Consider the following 19241-nt stretch of genomic DNA (forward strand, 5'->3'; position numbering starts at 1 on the left):
ATCTCTGACATTAGAAATAAAGTTAAATTCTTCCCACACTGTATCAAACTGGCACCTTTATTGAAAATCAGTTCACCATAAAATGAAGGTTTACTCTCTATTCTTTTCCACTGGTCTATATATCTATCCTATGCCAATACCATGCTGTCTTAATTACTGTATCTTTATATTAAGTTTTGAAATTAGGTACTGGAAGTCCTCCAATTTTGTTGTTCTTTTCCAAACTGTATTAGTATTGAGGCAGACCCTCTAAGATGGTCCCCTATGATCCCCACTTCCACATATCTATGGCCTTGTATAATCCCCCTTGAGTAACTTGTTCTAACAAATGGAATATGGCAACATTGAGGGGATGCCACTTTCATGATGATACAAAAGACTGTGACTTCCACCTTGCTAGGTAACTCTCTTGCTGCCTTTGATGAAGCTAGTAAGCTGCCATGTTGGAGAGGTCCCACCTCAAAGAACTGAGGCCTTCAGTTCAGCCTTAAAGGACTGAATTCTGATAACTTCATTAAGTAAGCTTGGAAGTGGACCAATAATACATTGAGCCTTCAAATGAGATCCCCATTTGGTGACAAGTTTACTATGGTTTCATAAGAGATGGTGAACCAGAGGACCCAGCTAAACAGTGCCTAGATTCTTGATACACTGAACTATGAAATAATAAATGTGTGTTGTTTTAAACTGTGGGATAATTTGCTTCTCAGCAATAGATACATAAAAACAAATATTCTAGGCCTTTTGTATTTCCATGTATCTTTTAAGATTAGCTTATCAATTTTTATAAAAAATTGTCAGAATTTTGATGGGATTACATTCAATCTATAGATCATTTTGGGGAGTATTAGTATACTAACACTATATTCAATAATAATCTTCCATTTTTTAGAAATTCTTCAATTGCTATCAGTTTCTCTCACTAATGTTTTACAGTTTTCAATGTATAGTCATTATACCTCCCAGTGTTTTATTCCAAAATATTTTATTCTTTTTGTTGCTACAGCGAATGAAATTGTATTCATAATTTCATTTTGGATTGCTCATTGCTAGTATATAAAAATACAACTGACTTCTGTATATCGATCTTGCATTCCCACACCTTGTTAAATTTGCTTTTTAGTTCTAGTAATATTTTTGTAGAATCCTTGGATTTTCTACATGCAATATCATATTGTCTGCAAACAAGGACATTTCTTTCCTTCCTTTCTAATCCCTATGCATTTTATTTCTTTGTCTTGTTTTTCTGCAAGGCATAGAACCTTCAAAACAATGTTGAGTAAAAGTGATGAGACAGGATACCCTTGCCCTTTTCCCAGTTTTAGGGGGAAAGCATTCAGTTTCACCAGAATGCTGTCAGCTGTAAGTTGTTTAAAGGTGTCATTTATCAGTTTGAGGAAGGTTCCTTCTGTTCCTAATTCCTGGATAGTTTTTCTTTATTATGAATAGGTTTTAACAAATCCTTTTTTTGTATCTGTTGAAGTGATCATGAAGTTTTGCCCATTCTTTGATTAATATGGTATATTACCTGATTTTGAATGGCAAACTAACCTTGCACTCCTCAGGTAAACTCTACTTGGTAACAGTATACTATCACTTTTGTAAGTTATTCAATTTTTTCTAATATTTTATTAGAAATATTTGCATCTATGCTTATGAGGGACCTCATTTACTTTTAACAATAAAATTTAATTTTAAGATGATAAAACTGAGGTCCACATACTGCGTTACTTAAGGTCACATAAGCAAAAAATGGAAAGAATGAAATCTGAACTCAGGTATCTCTGAAACTAAAAATAGTGCTGTTTGCACCACACCACTGGTTCTCAATAAGCGCAGTACTGTTCCCTAGAGAGAATTATGAAAATTTGTTAGGAAAGTTTTGATTGTCACAATGACGAAGGATGTGACTATGATTTATTGGGCAGAAGAATGGTCAGGAAAAGATCCTACAAGAAGTAGAACAGTATTATATTAATAATGGTCTTAGATCCTGTATGACTTTAGAACATTCTACTGGCTATCAGTAGACATGAAAGTAGATAACTAGATGATTATCTGAACCTGTGCCCCAAATATTTTTGCTTCTTTTTTTTCAAGTAATTGCTGTGTAAGTTAAGGTAAAAATTGAACTTTGTCTTGTCCAGTACTATACCAACAGTTTTTCACCATTTAAGAAAGTCACATCATAGCCAGTCATATGCTCATGGTATCACGATAGACTGACTATACGCCCTACCTCCATCAGTCTGATTTGTAGCTGTCACAGTTACAGTAAATCTGTGTATGAATGCAAGCATCCAAGTACTTCATTATGCCTTTTAGCAATCATCATGCTAGAGTACTTATTGAATATTAAAATATGACTTATTTTAAATTATTTTCACTTTATTTCTGTTTAATTGGAGTTTTGGGCATTCTGTTGATTTGCTTAATATTTATCTAGGAAAGGTCTATTTACTATTTTAAACTAAAATTCATAAATAACGGAAAATTACAAAATATTTGATAAATAAAGTGTTAAATTTAAGAATGGCAACTACTTCCTAAATCTGTCCCTTTCTCACCATACCCACTGGCACTGCCACAGTTGTCACAGTTAATACTCCTACTGTCTCTGGTCCTCTAATTTCTTTTGACAGCCTCCTACCTAGTCTCCATCACTTGAACCTTCCCTCCAATTCCCTGGCAATTTTCAAATTGCCAAAAATGTTACTGCTTTTCCTTTAAAGACACTACTATCCAAGATGCGCATAGTATCAAAATATTTTTCTGGATTCCTATCTCCTTCAGAAAAAGTCCAAATTCTCCACCATAGAATTTAGGACCTCTTTATGATCTGCTTTCATTGGTTTAGATTTATCTACAACCACTCCCTACCACATATCCTGAGTTCAAAATCATGTTTTCTCTCTGGACTTACTCAAAATTTCAACATGTTTCATGGCAGCTCCTTGCATAACCTCTTCCCTATTCTGACATGACTTCTCATCGTCACTCCCACCCCATCTTTTGTCTCTCTGGACTTCACATATTGTGTGAAATCCTAACAATCCTGTCCCTCCCCAAATCCACATCGTGCTTCACAGAAGTCTGAAAGCAAACCTTCAGATCTTTTGCCATACATATTCCATTGTAATGTAATTAATTATATGTATGACTTTACCATTAAACCACAATATTTTCAAACCCAATAATATGTCTCTATGTTCCAAAATAAATAATTGTTATCAATGGTCCTTAATCAAGATTTGCTGATTTAATGAATATTTAACTAATTTTCCATTCTTCTCAAATTCTATCTTTTCTGAAATTCTAGACATAAGCCACAAATAACTAAATATTCATAATGACACAATTCAAATTTATTCCACAGAAGTTATTACTTTCTTCTTCTAAATGTTATGACAGAAATATGTAGCTAGACTTGACAGTCATTTACTTTTTAAATAACATCTCAGCACCTTTTATACACTTAAAAGAGGAAAATAAATTTACAAGCAGTCCTTCATTTGCCTATTTTTTTCCTTTGCAACAAAAAGATTTAGAAAAAAAAATCTAGCCCTTTATTGTTTACATTCAATGGGAACTATCTAAACATCACAAAACATCAATAAATATCTTTATATGCTCTTTTTTATATGCACAATGGGAAAAAAATCAAGTTTAGGAGTACCGGAATTAGTTACAGTCATTATGCTATAATATGGCGAATACAGAGTCAATTTAAGTAAATTCTAAAGGGTCATGAGGTCAAATGCAAGACTGCATAATTTATCATATCAAGCAAATGATTTTGAAAGTACTGAGTTAAGTGAGGCATTAGGCTATTACTGCTTTTCATGAATAAAGGTTAATATCAATGTTTATCTACTTACACATTAGGTGGTATTTGCTATAGAAACTTGATTCATAAAAAAATTTTCTGACACTATCATATTTTAAATCATATTGGATCAAATTTAATTCACAGCACATTATATTAATGCAAATAACATTTATTACTCTGTTTTATTTAAAAAATTAAAATTGCCCAGGACATTTTGATTAATATGCTGTGGAAATAAAACCTCACTTTGGCACCAAGAGTCACGAACAAACAATTCAAAAGCACAAAGAATACATTAATATGTAAATTCTGCACGCATTTTAAAGTTTGATTTTGTTGTTTGTTGTTAGTTGGTTTTGTTGTTTGCTATTTCTGCATAGTATTTCTCTTGAAGATAAAAGCTAGAGAATTGGGGAAGGTTTGGGAAAGCGAGGTAGGTATAAAATATGAGACCATCAAATGAAGAAAAACAGGTAAGTTTTTAAGTAGTTGTTTTTCTTTTATGAACATGACGGGGTTCAGGTCATATTACCCCAAAAATATGGCACCTTGGCATACTGACTATTTTAAGCTGAAGGAGTTTGAGTAAACAGAAGAAGCAGAAAGGTCACTCTGATCTTCCCCTGCCACCCCCTCCCACTCCCACCCTTCTTCCTGGGAAAAGGCTACAAAATCTTCCAGCAAGAGATGTCCTCCCTATACCCTGAGGAAAGGAGCATCCTTACCTCTGAAGACAAAGGAAAGCCAAAAAGAATCCTAACAGGCCTTGCTAAGTTTCCCCGTTTATTACTATTATCTCATACTCCTTAACCTATCACATTCCTCCACCACTGTTCACTCTTCATCAAACCTAACATAAAAGTGTACAAGTCTGTTTCTTAAGGCTCCCATGTCACATAATACTTATAATAAATAAATTTGTATGCTTTTCTCCTGTTAATCTGTCTTTGGCAGTTTACATTTCAAACCCAGGCCAGGACCCTAAAAGGGTGGAGGAAAACTTTTTCTGCCCCTACCAAAGAAAAGATAGTAGTAGACTGCTTCTCCATAAATTAACATATTTGAAGTTTTATATATTTTCATTTTCTAAGTTATACAGTAACATGTGAAACTGATGAAACAGACAAAATAACTTGGGGAGTACACAGAAACATATTGATGGTAAAACTAATATTACTGTTTCAAAATAAATCCCAAAATAAAGAATGTAAGTAGACGAAGGGTTATTTGAAACATGGAAGTATTTCAGTTGAATTCAATGATACGACATATCAAAGTTTCATCAAAATTAATCTTTTGTGGTCAAATCACTTCAAAGAAATGTTCACATAAGAGTTACACTGGGGCTTCCCTGGTGGCGCAATGGTTGGGAGTCCGCCTGCCGATGCAGGGGACGTGGGTTCGTGCCCCGGTCCGGGAGGATCCCACATGCCGTGGAGCGGCTGTGTCCGTAAGCCATGGCCGCTGAGCCTGCGCGTACGGAGCCCGTGCTCTACAGCAGGAGAGGCCACAACAGTGAGAGGCCCGCGTAAAAAAAATAAAATTAAAAAAATCGAAAAAAAAAAGAGTTACACTGATTGAAGGTGTTTTACAAAGTAAAAGTTAATTGTGTATTAAAATTACAAATCATAACACAGAAGGGGGTAGTAGAAGAGGTAGCCTACAAAGAAAGGATTTTCACATTCTGAAGCAATGGAACAAAAATCTGTAATTATATCAAAATGAAACTAAGATATTCATAATATAGCATTTTTTCAAATTAATGTACTGGTGATTTGGCAGAGACTGCGCCCATCGTTTGGCCCACAGAATAATTTTTTCCATGAATCACTTGAAAGGAAATTTGAAGGTCATATAATCCAACCATTATCCCTTTCACCGAACATAAAGTTTTCGAATAACAACCTCCATCCACCACTAATCCATTCTAGGCTGAGAAACCTACATGAAGAAAAAAATTAACCTGCCCTAAATACCTACTGCATTTTAGGAAAGCACAGACCATTAGAGATCATTTATTCATTCCACAAATAGGTACTGCGTGCCTACTATGTGCCAAGCACTGGGGAAACACAAGTAAATAAAACAAAGTTTCTGTTCTCATGGAAGGGGGGGCAAATAATCATAGAAAAAATTAATTTATAATAGAATGCCATAAAAGATACGATGAAGGAAAATAACTTTACCCTATTGATGCAGGTAAAGAGATAGTGATGAAGGTACATGGGATGAGCAGAAAAGGCTGATTAAGAAGGCTGGTCAAAGAAGGATGGGCAAAGATGACATGTGATTAAGACCACGAATGAAGAGAGTGTAAGCTATATTAATGGGTAAGAATGTTCCAGCATGAAGAGCAGGTGCTAGAGCTCTAAGGGTGGAGCATGGTAAGTACACTCAAGTAAAAGCAAGCAGCGCGGTGTGGCCCGAGCAAAGTGATCCAGTATTAGTCTGAGGTCAGACCATCCAGAGCTTTGTCCATTTCAAAAAAAGATCATTTAGCTGTAATATTACAGGTATATAACAGGGACAAAGGGATAAAAGTAGCACTGGGGAGATTAGTTAGGAGACTAAGGCAGGGATCAGCAAACTGTTTTTGTATAGCCTGCTGAGATAAGAATGGTTTTAAATTTTTTAAGTAATTGAAAAGAAGAAGATGATGATGGTGATAATGATGATGACTATTTCAGGACATGTAAAAGTTATATGAAATTCAAATCGAAGTTTCCATAAATAAAGCTATACTGGAACACAGACATGCATTTATATGCTAAGTCTGCTTTTGCACTACAACAGCACAGTATGTGGTGGCCTCATCATTTCACACTGCTGCTCAGCACACTACAGGTCACAGTGAAACAGTTTTAACTTGACAGTGTTTTGAGTGTCATGCATATTGCCATACTAGCTTTTATTTTTATTTTTTATTACCATATGTATCTATCATATCAAAACAAGAAAAAAAAAAGGAAGGTGGACTTTGAATGTCATGCTTTTAAAAGTTCAGTGGAGTGTGGATTATTTGTTTTAGAATTAAATGACAAAGCATTTTGTTTATTACGTAATGATAGTATAGCTATGATAAAAGAATACAACATACATCAACATTACTAGATAAAGAATTGAATATAATATTGTCAAAGCACAGGCATGCAACAGTTAGAAAAAAATAGAAAATTTAAAAGATTATCTCATTACAAAAGAATTTCTTCATATAAAAAATAAAAATAAGGCTGGAACCAAAATAAGTTTCTGAGTGCCTGTTTGTTAAGCAAGCAAGGAAGGCCATTTATACATGATGAGTTCATTAAATGGAGTTTGATTTGACAGCCAAAGAATTATGTCCAGAGAAAATAAACTTGTTTAAGAATATTAGCCTTTAGATGAGAACAGTTGCTCAAGGAGTTGAAAACATTGGGAGCAATTAAAAAACAAAACAAATGATTTCATGTGGTTTTCCTTGGCTCTGGATGTTACCTATACTATTACGTTGTTGTTTATTTGAGGAGTCAATGGTGATTTTGAAGTAACTGAAGAATTGTTCTCTATGAATAGTCTGCCTGAACAACTATAGGGGAATGTTTTCAAAGTTGAGAAAAAAGTAATTTAGTACAAGCTAAAGTGGAATCTCCTAAGATGTGTTACAACTGACGGTGGTAAAAACAGGTGACAAACAGAGAAAGGCCAAGTTAGGCAAATTTACAAAGCTTGTGAAAATGCAAGGTATTTTAAACTTATGGTTACTCATTTTATTATTCATCAGCAGGTACTCTGCAAAAAAATATTTGAATCTACCATGTAATTATGGAACCAGGAGTGTCAATGGTGAACTTGTTCACTCTCATGGACTCAACCATCATTAGTGCCGTGTTTCTGTCAGAAATACAAGTTGAATATACTTACTTGCTCCACAGCCATTCAAAAGCTTAGCTTAGATTAAAAATTAAGAAAACTACATAGATTAGCAAATAATAAATATTTTTAAATTAATAAATGATTATTCCAAGATGAAGTATCAATCTAAACGTTTAAAAATATATATGTTTCACTTTAAGTGAACCAAGGGAGGAGCTCCAAAAATATGTAAGAAAAGAGCACAGCAGAGGTAAAAGGTTGTTTCAAATATAATATAATATTAACCATTACAATTTACTCTGAGCACTTTTCTAGTTGCCAGGCAATGCGCACAGCACGTTCCACATGTTATTTACATTCACAACAAATCCTTTAGAATATATACTTTCACTGAATAGATGTTTTCACTGACCAAGGCTTAGGGAGGTTATGTCACAAGGCCAAAGTTCCAAAGCCAAAATACATAGACATCCAAACTTTCTGACTTAAAAGCCTTTACTCTATAGTAGTTTACTACTTCACTCTACTATAGATTATAGTAGTTAGTGAGAAGGCCCAAGGAGCCTCAGCCTGAAAGAAAAACAAATCTGGGCTTATATTTCCCTTTTTTTTTTTGTTTTATTAAGTAAGTGGACGTCTAACAAATGTAATATGCCATATAATAACCAAGAAAATATTCTGCTTTTCCTAATATCCTCAAGCAGATTTGGGGGTTGGGGCCCTAAAAGTTGTCATCTGAGGTGAAATTTGTTTCCAGAAAAAAACTGGAAAAATTATATATTAAGTAACAAAATGCCAAATACAGTAAGGAATCTCAAACTAGAAGTTGAATAGTATTGTATATATCTTATTTTAAAATACAGCAAAAGGATACAATAAAATGCATAAATTGTACAAACTCACTCATGCTAGGACTTTTCTGTAACGGTTTCTGTTCAAATAGTAATCTGTTAATATCTGAAAGGAAATTTATATGAAAATGCCATAGTAAAATTTACATTAGCAAAACTAAAATTAACTGCCGTGAATGTCTGTGCTACTTACCATGATGTTTTACTTCATTAGAGTAAAAGACTGAGAAAAATACTCTACTTCTACTTACAATAAATAAAACTAATCAATGCTATAATCTTTCCAAAGAATCATTAGAACTCTGGGAGAGAGCTGAAGAGGAGAAAACATCATGTCTATTACTACTGTGACTAAATGGGATTAATTAATCCTCATGAGATAAAGTTATGAATTAAGTGAAGCTCAGAACACTAAGAAAATTTGTGGAGAGAGAATGCAAAGAGCTCCCTCATTATCTACAGCCTATTAACAAGCAATCCTTATTACTTGCAATTAAAATCCTCTTAAATTTTATGGCAAAAGTTAATTGAAACAGTGAAAATTATATGCTAATTATTATACTGTAAAGCACATGTTTAGTGTATACTTTACTATGGGCTCAATAAATAATAAAATATCAAATTCTAGGTGATACAGTGACTAATTATTTTACTAAACGAAAAACACCATGTGGTGTGAAGCCAGCATGGGCTCCTGCTGCAAATTCAGAGCTACAGTACTAGAATATCCCACTAACTGTAGGTTCCACAAGGATGGAAGCATGACGATTCTGCGAACCCCGAATCCCCAACATCATCTCAGTATTTGGCATAGGTATGTACTTATGTATTTACTGAAGAAATTATTTGGGAGGAAATGGAAATATTTTTGTGATTTATTTATATTACTCACTTTCTGGTTCTGGATCTTCAAATGTTACCACACAGTTCATTTACTGATTGGTTTTTATAGCACTTCCTATATTACAGATTTTTAAAACTGTTTATATAATTGTTTATTTTATATACAATATCTCCATGATAGCCTAAACCAAGTTTGTCTCGTTTCTAACTGCATCATAGTACCCAGCACATATCAAAAAGTCAATAAATGTAACGATGTATGGAGACAAATATTAACTGGACTTACTGAAGTGGTCATCTTGCAATATATACAAACATCTAAATATTATGTTGTACACCTGGAACTAATACAATGTTATGTCAATTATACCTCAATTTTTTAAAAAGGAAGTCAATAAATATTTCTGAAAGGAGTGAGGAAGTGAGTGAATAATAAACAAAAAGGATATTACTACAGACTGCAATTTCCTGGGACATATTTTTCAGTAGGCAAAATACTACAGTCTAAAGAACAATAAGCCCACATGTACAAATGATATAAGTCATGGAGTAGCTCCCATGGATGGCTCTTTTCTTTTAACTGAGGACTCCCCGGTGCCCCATTATCATTTTCATATCCATGCAAGTTAGAGGAAAATCTCTTCAGATATTAAATATCCAGTTAATATTCAACTTCCCTAATTATCTTTGTTTATTTACTGTTGGTTTTTAAAAATCAGGATCCAAATCAGCTCCATTTATTGTGCCTGTTGAGATATTTCTTAATTCTCTTTTTATTTGTATTGTTTTGGTCATTTATTTGTTGAAGAAACTGAGTTGTTTATACTACAGATTTTTCCACATTCTCAATCTTCCTAATTGTAGTCGTGTATCATCACTGAACATGTTCCCATTCCCCTTGGTTTCTCATAAACTGGATTTTAGATCTACAGCAGCAATGTCCCATAGGAATATAATGCAAGCCTCACATGGAATTTAAAATTTCTAGTAGTTACATTAGAAAAGGGAAAGAAACAGGTGAAAGTATTTTTAACCCAGTATATACAAAATATTATCATTTCAACAAGTAACCAGTATTTTAAAAAATGACATATTTTACATATTTCCACCCTTTTTTCACTTGGATTTCATTCCAAATCCAGTATGTATTTTACACTTGGCACACGTCAGTTGAGACTAACCACATTTCAAATTCTCAAAAGCCACATGTGATTAGTGGCTGCCATACTACACTGCACAGATATCAAGACTTAACGAAATGGAGGTTTGTCATATAATGTCTAATTGTCTCTTTTTTATGATTCAACATTGGTCTGTGAATTCTGATGTTCATTCATTAAAAAATTCCACATAACTTTTTTACACAGTGGTTTTAGTAGCCATTGATGATCATGCCCAGATCTCAGTTTTGCTCCTCTATTATTCCTTCTGCATTTATTATGTGCAATTCTTCAAGTAAAAAAAACCTTTCCCTCAACAGTGTAGTTACCATGAGGCACAAGTTATATTTAAAACTGGGATGAATGTGTGATTTTTTTCCCCTGTAACAATCAGTTTTGAGAATTATAGGCTGGTTCCCTAGAATCCTCTGAAGGTAAGCTATAAAGATTTTTTTGACTATTATTATAAACTCATGGATTTAAACATAATTTGCTGCATTTCGATCTAATAGTTATTTTTCTTTTAGATATTCAGACAGTCCCATCTTTGGCCAATGGAAGTCTCTTCACTTTAGCTCCTGAAACCTTTTTACTTGACACCAGGAACCTCCAGACTGATCTTGCCAGTCCTGGAATCAGGCATTTCTCCAAGGAGCCTTGATTCTTTTTATTGGAAAATGGTATTTAGAGACCACAATCTAGGTTAAAGGGTGCTTACTGTTATCTTATTGTTTGTTACTTCTAGGCTTTTCCAGTGGGCAGAATTGGAAAAGATACTTTTTAATAAAGAAAATATGAATTCATACAGATATTTCAATTCAAGTTCAAGTTAACTTCCTCAATTTTTATGTTTCTGTTTTTTCTTGCTTTGGAAAAATCTTAGTTCCTAATGGCATTAACATAGTTAGTTATTGGCTTTGAATTGTGTGGTCATAATTATATCTCAGCATATATTAGAAAGTCACTCAATAACTATTTGAGAATTAAATAAGAGAATGAATTAATAAAAAGTCTACCACTTTTGAGAAAAGTATAAGAATTAAATTCAGAATAACAATTCCAATTATACTACTATCAATAAGATAACCAAAAACAGCTTAAGATTTCTTTATAGCTTTTTCTTTCTCCTTAGCATATGTATGTTGGTGGGGCGTGAGGTGGGTAGAAAGACAGGAAGAAGGAAAAGTTCCCAGCAGAAATCTTCAAATTACTATGTTATAAAGTCACTTGAAATAATCTCTCTCTATATGTAGTATAAAATATCCAATTGATTTATTTCATTTGGCTTTCAAATTAGCCATTGATTTTTTAAACTTTTTTATAATTATGGATAAAAATTTCCATATATGATACAAGGTATATTCAGAAGTCTATTTTCAATTTCTGCTTTTCTTCTTTGTTCCTCTATCCCCTTTTAAAGTCTTATTAGTTTTTTGTTAAACCTTCCATTTTTTAAAATATAAGCAAATATATATATGTATAGATATTCATATATATATATTTGCTGCCCACTTCCTTAGATAGATGGTAGCATACTATACATATTTTTCTCTACCTTGTTTTCTTCATTTATCCCAATGACCATTTCTAAAGCAGTTTATAGAGATGTTCCTCATTGTGTAGATTCACAATGGTTTATTCAGTGTTTCCTATAATGAATGGGCATTTTGACCATTTATTATCTTTTGCTATTACAAATAGTGCTGTGATGACTAGCCCTGGTACAAACATCTTTTCAATTATTTTTGTTATTGATTATTTGAGATAGATTACTAAAATTGGATTCAGGGAATAAATGCATATATTATTTGGAAGATACTGCAAAATTGCCCTCCATAGGAATTATATAATTTTGCATTTTCTAATGTACGCCTTTTTAACACTCCATGAGCACTGCCACAAAAACTGTCATATGTCAAATTAAAAGTTTGCTGTCGAGATACACAAATATACTAGAAATAGTAAATATACTGTTTCCATTTTTCACACCACTGCCAAGAGCAACACTTACCTATTTATTCCACTCAGTAAAAAATAGCCAGCAATGTTAATAAAAATTAGTTATCCTTCAGGATTCAGTTTTTTGTCTAATAATTAGATTTTCACATGATTTCAAAATATCAAATTCTATTCAATAAAAATCTTGGTGACATGGAACCTCAAGGGTTTCCAAATAGCTATTCTCTGAAAGATCTATACTGGAATGTTGTTCAGGGAGTGATGCCAACTGTCACTCCTCAAACTTTTTATGTATTCTCTTCTCATCCCAAACTGAGACTATCCTGTAGGATCTTTTCATAATGGGGAGAGGGGGTTGTGAGGATAAGATTGTCATTTTTTGTTTATGTTTGTCAAATTTCTCACTTCTCTGCCTACAAGGTATTTTTTTGCAATCCACACCACCAATCCTAATTGCAGCTGCCATTGCTGCTAAGATCCAGTGCCCCTCCAACTCGTGGGTTTTTGTTTTTAACTTTTGGTGCTGCTTTTATCTTCTATCATGCTTCTCACCTTCCCATGTGAAAGGTCTAGACTTTTAATTACAAGCAGCCCTCAATTACTGTAAATATTTATTGAATGAATAAATAAATAAATGATGTTATATATATGGTACCATAAAAGTATTAAGAACAGAAACAGTCTCTGCCCTTAAGAACTGCTAATCTGGTTGGGATAGGTTACATATATATTAAAAGCTCAAGGGACTTCCCTGGTGGTGCAGTAGTTAAGAATCCGCCTGTCAATGCAGGGGACACGGATTTGAGCCCTGGTCTGGGACGATCTCACTTGCCGCGGAGCAAATAAGCCTGTGCGTCACAACTACTGAGCCTGCACTCTAGAGCCCACGAGCCACAACTACTGATCCCGCGCGACACAACTACTGAGCCCTCACGCCACAACTACTGAAGCCTGTATGTCTAGAGCCCGTGCTGTGCAACAAGAAAAGCCACCGCAACGAGAAACCTGTGCACTGCAATAAAGAGTAACCCCTGCTCCCCGCAACTGGGGAAAGCCCGCGCGCAGCAACAAAGATCCAAAGCAGCTATCAATCAACCAATCAATTTAAAAAATCATAAAAGCTCAAATGTGTAACGTATAAGCCAAAGGAATGGTACTGACTACCAATGTTATAACAGCTCATAGAACTCAGATACCATGACCCAGTGGAAGAATCCACTCACACCTGGCTTTTAAGCAAAAGTAGGACTCAGACAAGTACAGAGGAGAGCTGTACAGGTAGATGGAATGATGTGAGCAAATACACAAAATCAGGAAAGGCTGGGAAGCAATCCATGAGAAGACAGACTTCACTTATGAAGGAGATGAGTTTTGTTCTCCTTTTTTAAAGACAAATCACATTTTAAGTTTAAACTGTACTTTAAAAGAAAACATAATTTCTTCTTTATATTTAATAATTATGCTAAAACGCTTCAAGGTCATATGAGCACACATAGGTATTTTTCTAGTAATAACAATCTCTATGGGTTATAATTTTATTATTAACATGACTTGTTTCTGATATATAGAAGCATTTAACATTGTGTTTATATGTAAAGTTAAAGAAGAATATTTATTCTGAAGATTAATACCTCATATTATAGAAAAAATAATTAAGTTCCCAAGGAACATGGCTTAAAATTTTTAAAGATACATTAATAGTATACTTTCTCAGAACACTAAAATTAATATTTTAAAGGATGATTTTAAGCTTTTTTTTTTTTAGGAATAACAGAGTAAAATGAAGTATTTCTGTTTTATTATCCAAAAATACTAAATATTTAGATTTTAACTTATTAATAATGATCATAATAATAATTAACAATGTATGTTTACTATGTGCCAAACCCTATTCCAAGTGCTTTACATACACTTATCACATAATTAATAATACAAAATGTAACAGTTTGCTTTTTTAAAGTTATTCTCTTAATAATTTTATGGTGCTTAGTTCTTACATGTAATGTTTTATGTGCCATTATTTTGCTTTTACTGCAAAAGAAAGATCTGGCTCCCAAAGATAAAGGAGATTTTTGGTAAATGGTGAAGGTAAAGAAATAAATGACCCACTTGGCTAGTGTGTAATTACACTGCCTGAGATTGTAACAATCTATCACATGAAGGAGGATGACACCAAACGAAGGGGTGAGTCAAAGGAGATAGCCTTTGACTAACTACGGAACCCCAACAATCGATACTCCACAGATAGTGTGCTCTCAAAAACAATTGAATTCTAAAAAAGTTTGAAAATAGATTCCCCCCTCCTTCTGATATGGATCAGAGACCTATCTTGACCTTATTCTGGAAGAGCAATACTTTCTGAAAAAGGTATATGAAACACATAAATCCTTTCTATCTCTGGATTGTTCTTTCAAATGGATATTTAACACATTTCTATAATAATGACAGTCCTACGAGGAAAAAACCTACTGAAATCCGTATTTCGTTATTACATAAACAATTAGCTGTTACCAAGTTATCATAATACTTAACACATGACAGGTACATATCCCAAAGATAGAAAAAATAAAATCTATCGCAAAATTAAAATTTCCAAAAGAGATTTCAGTATACATACTGAACTAGATATTTAATAAATAGCAAGTGATTTGACTATGTAATAAGCAAGCAGAAAGAAACTTTTAAAATAAAAGGAAATTTTAAGTCCAGAAAATATTTTACAAAATGATTTTACAGGATAATCACATTAGAATTATCTTAATGTAATGTATCAATCTTTATTTTAAATCCTTAGACTGTACCTCAGAATAACTCCTATTACCTTAAAAAGTTTTAAAATCCATTAAAATGCATCAAAAAGTATAGTTATTTCCCTTCATTTTCAAATTACATAATACAGAATGTCTGGGGTTTTTGGATACTGCATATAAAGTATCTGTAACTAAAAAGGCAAGTATATAAAACATACTTCAAAGCCTGTAAGAGATAATTAAGGCAAAAGCAAAATCTATTCTAAATTCTAATAAATTTTTCTTTTCACAGAGGCTTATGTTATTGCAAATATAATCTATAAAATATCATAAATTACTAGAATGTAAAAGATTATAAAATTAAACTTTATAGAAGTTTAGACTTGGTATTGATACTATAATATCACTATTGTAGACGATGAGAGTGAATACATGACAGTTAGTACAAAATGCCATTTTACAAAATGTCAGTATGAGAAGGGATACTACATGAAAACACAGTATATCACCTTTGTTCTACAGGGCTGTAGCAATCTGATCCCTCCCAAAGTACAGAGTTGTTAGGATAAAAGAATCACCTAGGGAACTTAAAAATTTCAGATAAATAGCCAGCCTCAAACCAATTAAAACTCTCCCAAATTCTGAAATGTAGACATGGTTGAGAACTACTGCTGTATCTGTTTGAAAATGTGAAAAAGTTTGAAAGAAACAGACAAAAAGAAGCAATGCAAGATATGGAAATGGGAATACTGTTTAATAACAAAGGTGATTATATTTACTCCAAAATCTCCAAAGGATGAAGGGAGATGGATTAGAGGAAAGCCCCAACAAACCTTATAAATTAGTAATTTAATTAGATTAATACTGTTAAAAATGCAAATACAACTTGAATCAATTCATTGAATTGCTCGTATGTGTACCTTGACATAATGTATTTGTTCTTTCCTTCGTTTAGTGTCAAATACTGAATACTTAGTACATGCCATTTCAAGGACACAGCCATGTCCTTTACTAAGTCACACTCAGATAATGGAAATTTTGACTATCTAGAGGGAATTGGTCATTTTAGAAAATAAAGTGATCTAGGATGTAGACTTTGAATTTCTAGAGAAAACTTTGAAGGCGCTGTATACTTATGAAGGCAAACGAGCCTAGGTAAGACCAGGGTACAATACGATAGCAAAAGCATGTCATGTTGATGAGAGAAGGTATGCCAATGAGTATCATCTCCATTATTACCTACAAAAATTTGTTAGGATAGCAAATATGATGTAAAAGTACAAGAACTATTTTGAGTATAATAAATGTCATCCCTGAATATGGAGTTTATTCCTGTGTTTCCCATTCAACTTAGGACAGTTCCACCCAATGCTCTCCTGTTAAAAAAATAAGAATGTAAGAAGAAACATCCATACATTCTAATGTCAATGTTCTTTCCTTCATTTAGTGTCAAATACTGAATATTTACTATATGCCAAGTACTGGTCCAAGGACTGAGAATACAAAAATGAAGACATTATGGTCTTCCATTCTCTAAATACCTTTTAGTATAGTGGGAAAAACAAAAAATGTGTACACTAATATGTAAATATATAAATATGAAATGTGTACTAGTGCTTTTGGAGAAGGTCATCAAGAGGATGCGACTGCTGGTTGATGCACAAACTGGACCATGGCAATTGGAGGCTCTTTATTCCCTCCATGTCCTTGGAATGTTAAGTTCTGCCCACTGTTCCCACACAGGAGCCACTTCAAGGACACAGCCTTGAGAGTGTAACGTTATTGCAACTATCTGGCCTGTATAAATAACATTAAGGCCTCTGCATAAACTCTTAAGATTCTCGGGGTGGGTGCAGAGATATACTCATCTGGCAGCTGCCCAAGCCAAGCCTCATGTGTAAGTTCCCTTGCTTATTTAAACTGCCACCTACCAATCTGGAGTGGTCTGCCTCTTCCTTGGTCTCTCCTTGCCCTCCGTGTACAAGGCCAGTTTTGAATGTCACCTGGGAATTCTGGAGGTTGCAAACCAACAAGTGCTTTGATATATACATTTATCAAGTGCTATGATAACATACATGAGCAAGGAAATAATCTATCAGGTAATGCTTCTGAGAAAAAGAAGAGACAAAGGCTGGTAAAGTACATAGAGGCAGACACATTTCAGATGGATTTTGAAAGATAAATAGGAACTCACTAAGCAAATAAGATGGGAAGAGCACTGAAGACACAAAGAAGAACATGAGGAAAAAAAAGAAAAATGTGCTTGAAATGCAAGTTGCCTGGTGTGGCTCAAGATACATGGAAAGGATGAATGACAAGGCAGATTTAAGGACTGGCACTAAGGGGCCTTGAATGTCATATCTTAAGTTTTTCCACAGAGAATGAGTTTACTAATAACACGCTGAAGCTGCAATACTATTAAGAGAGACTGCAGGCAAGGACATCACTTGGTAGGTTACCTGCAGTCTTTTATAACCAAGAGTTTTTCAACAAGTCTAGGTTATAATCATAACCAATTATTAAAATGGGATACAGGTAGAGCTGATATGAACAACAGAAAGCTGTTCTGATTTTAGAACAGACCCTGGAGTTTTCTCTTTTCAACAAATGCCTAATTGTGACTTGACATTTTATCTAAAATGGATTATGATATAAATGAATGCATTGGTTAATACAAGTATAGCCTAAAACATAATAGTTTGTCACTAACTTTTCACTTTTTTTTCCACTTTAACACCATCTAATCACATGCAACCTAGAGTTCATGTTACAGGTCCACAGGATTTGCTCTCTTAACATACATCTAATTTAAAAGACCCCTTCTTGGGCTTCCCTGGTGGCACAGTGGTTGAGAGTCCGCCTGCCGATGCAGGGGACGCAGGTTCGTGCCCCGGTCCGGGAGGATCCCACATGCCACAGAGCCGCTGGGCCCGTGAGCCATGGCCGCTGAGCCTGCGCGTCCGGAGCCTGTGCTCCGCGACAGGAGAGGCCACATCAGTGAGAGGCCCGCGTACCGCAAAAAAAAAAAATTTTAAAAAATAAAAGACCCCTTCTTAAACTTTATCCCCATCAAGCTTTTCTATAACATTTCATATGCAAGACAGGAATTAACATTGCTATTTAAGAGTTGAGAAAACTGAGGCTTAGCAAAAAAAAAAAATCTTTTAAATAAAAGAGCTGATTTTCAAATCCAGAGCTATATGAGGCCAAATCCCATGATCATTCTTTTTTTTTAATTAATTAATTTACTTATTTATTTTTGGCTGCATCAGGTCTTTGTTGCTGCGCGTGGGCTTTCTCTAGTGGCAGCGAGTGGGGACTACTCTTTATCGCAGTGCGCGGGCTGCGGGCTTCTCATTGCAGTGGCCTCTCTTGTTGTGGATCATGGGCTCTATGTGCATGGGCTTCAGTAGTTGTGGCACGCAGGCTCAGTAGTTGTGGCGCATGGGCTTAGTTGCTCCACGGCATGTGGGATCTTCCCGGACCAGGGCTTGAACCTGTGTCCCCTGCATTGGCAGGCAGATTCTTAATCACTGTGCCACCACGGAAGCCCCCATGTTCATTCTTCTAGGCCAAAATTACTTCATGAGATAATTTCTTGTAGTCATGAATAGATCACAACTTTAAGAAGTCTAACAACTTCGGCACCTTTGTCTTTTTAAACACAATTAAAACATGATATAAGGGCTTTCTGAAGGCATAACTCATACACAATTTTATGAGTTTTGATAAATGCATAGTTGTGTCAGGATCTCTAAGACTACCTTCAGATTCAGTGACTCACTAGGAGGACTCACAGGACTCAGCATATAGTCATCCTCACAGCTATAATTTCTCATAGCAAAATGATGCAAGTCAAAATCAGCAAAGGGAAAAGGCACATGGAGTGAAGTCTGGAGGAAACCAGGCACAAGTTTCTAACAGTCCTGTCCCTGTGGAGTCACACAGGATGTATTTAATTCCTGCAGCAATGAGTTGTGAGACCATGTGTGAAATG

General features: G+C 34.4%; 1 protein-coding gene across 1 annotated transcript in view; it reads right to left on the reverse strand.

Annotated features, from left to right (window-relative positions):
* The window catches only part of LRBA (LPS responsive beige-like anchor protein), a 600745-nt gene that overhangs the window by 343228 nt on the left and 238276 nt on the right, over nucleotides 1–19241 (reverse strand). The gene's annotated exons all lie outside the window — the stretch shown is intronic.

This window comes from Grampus griseus (genome assembly GCF_964374135.1).
Source record: "Grampus griseus genome assembly, chromosome: 4".
Taxonomy (NCBI): domain Eukaryota; kingdom Metazoa; phylum Chordata; class Mammalia; order Artiodactyla; family Delphinidae; genus Grampus; species Grampus griseus.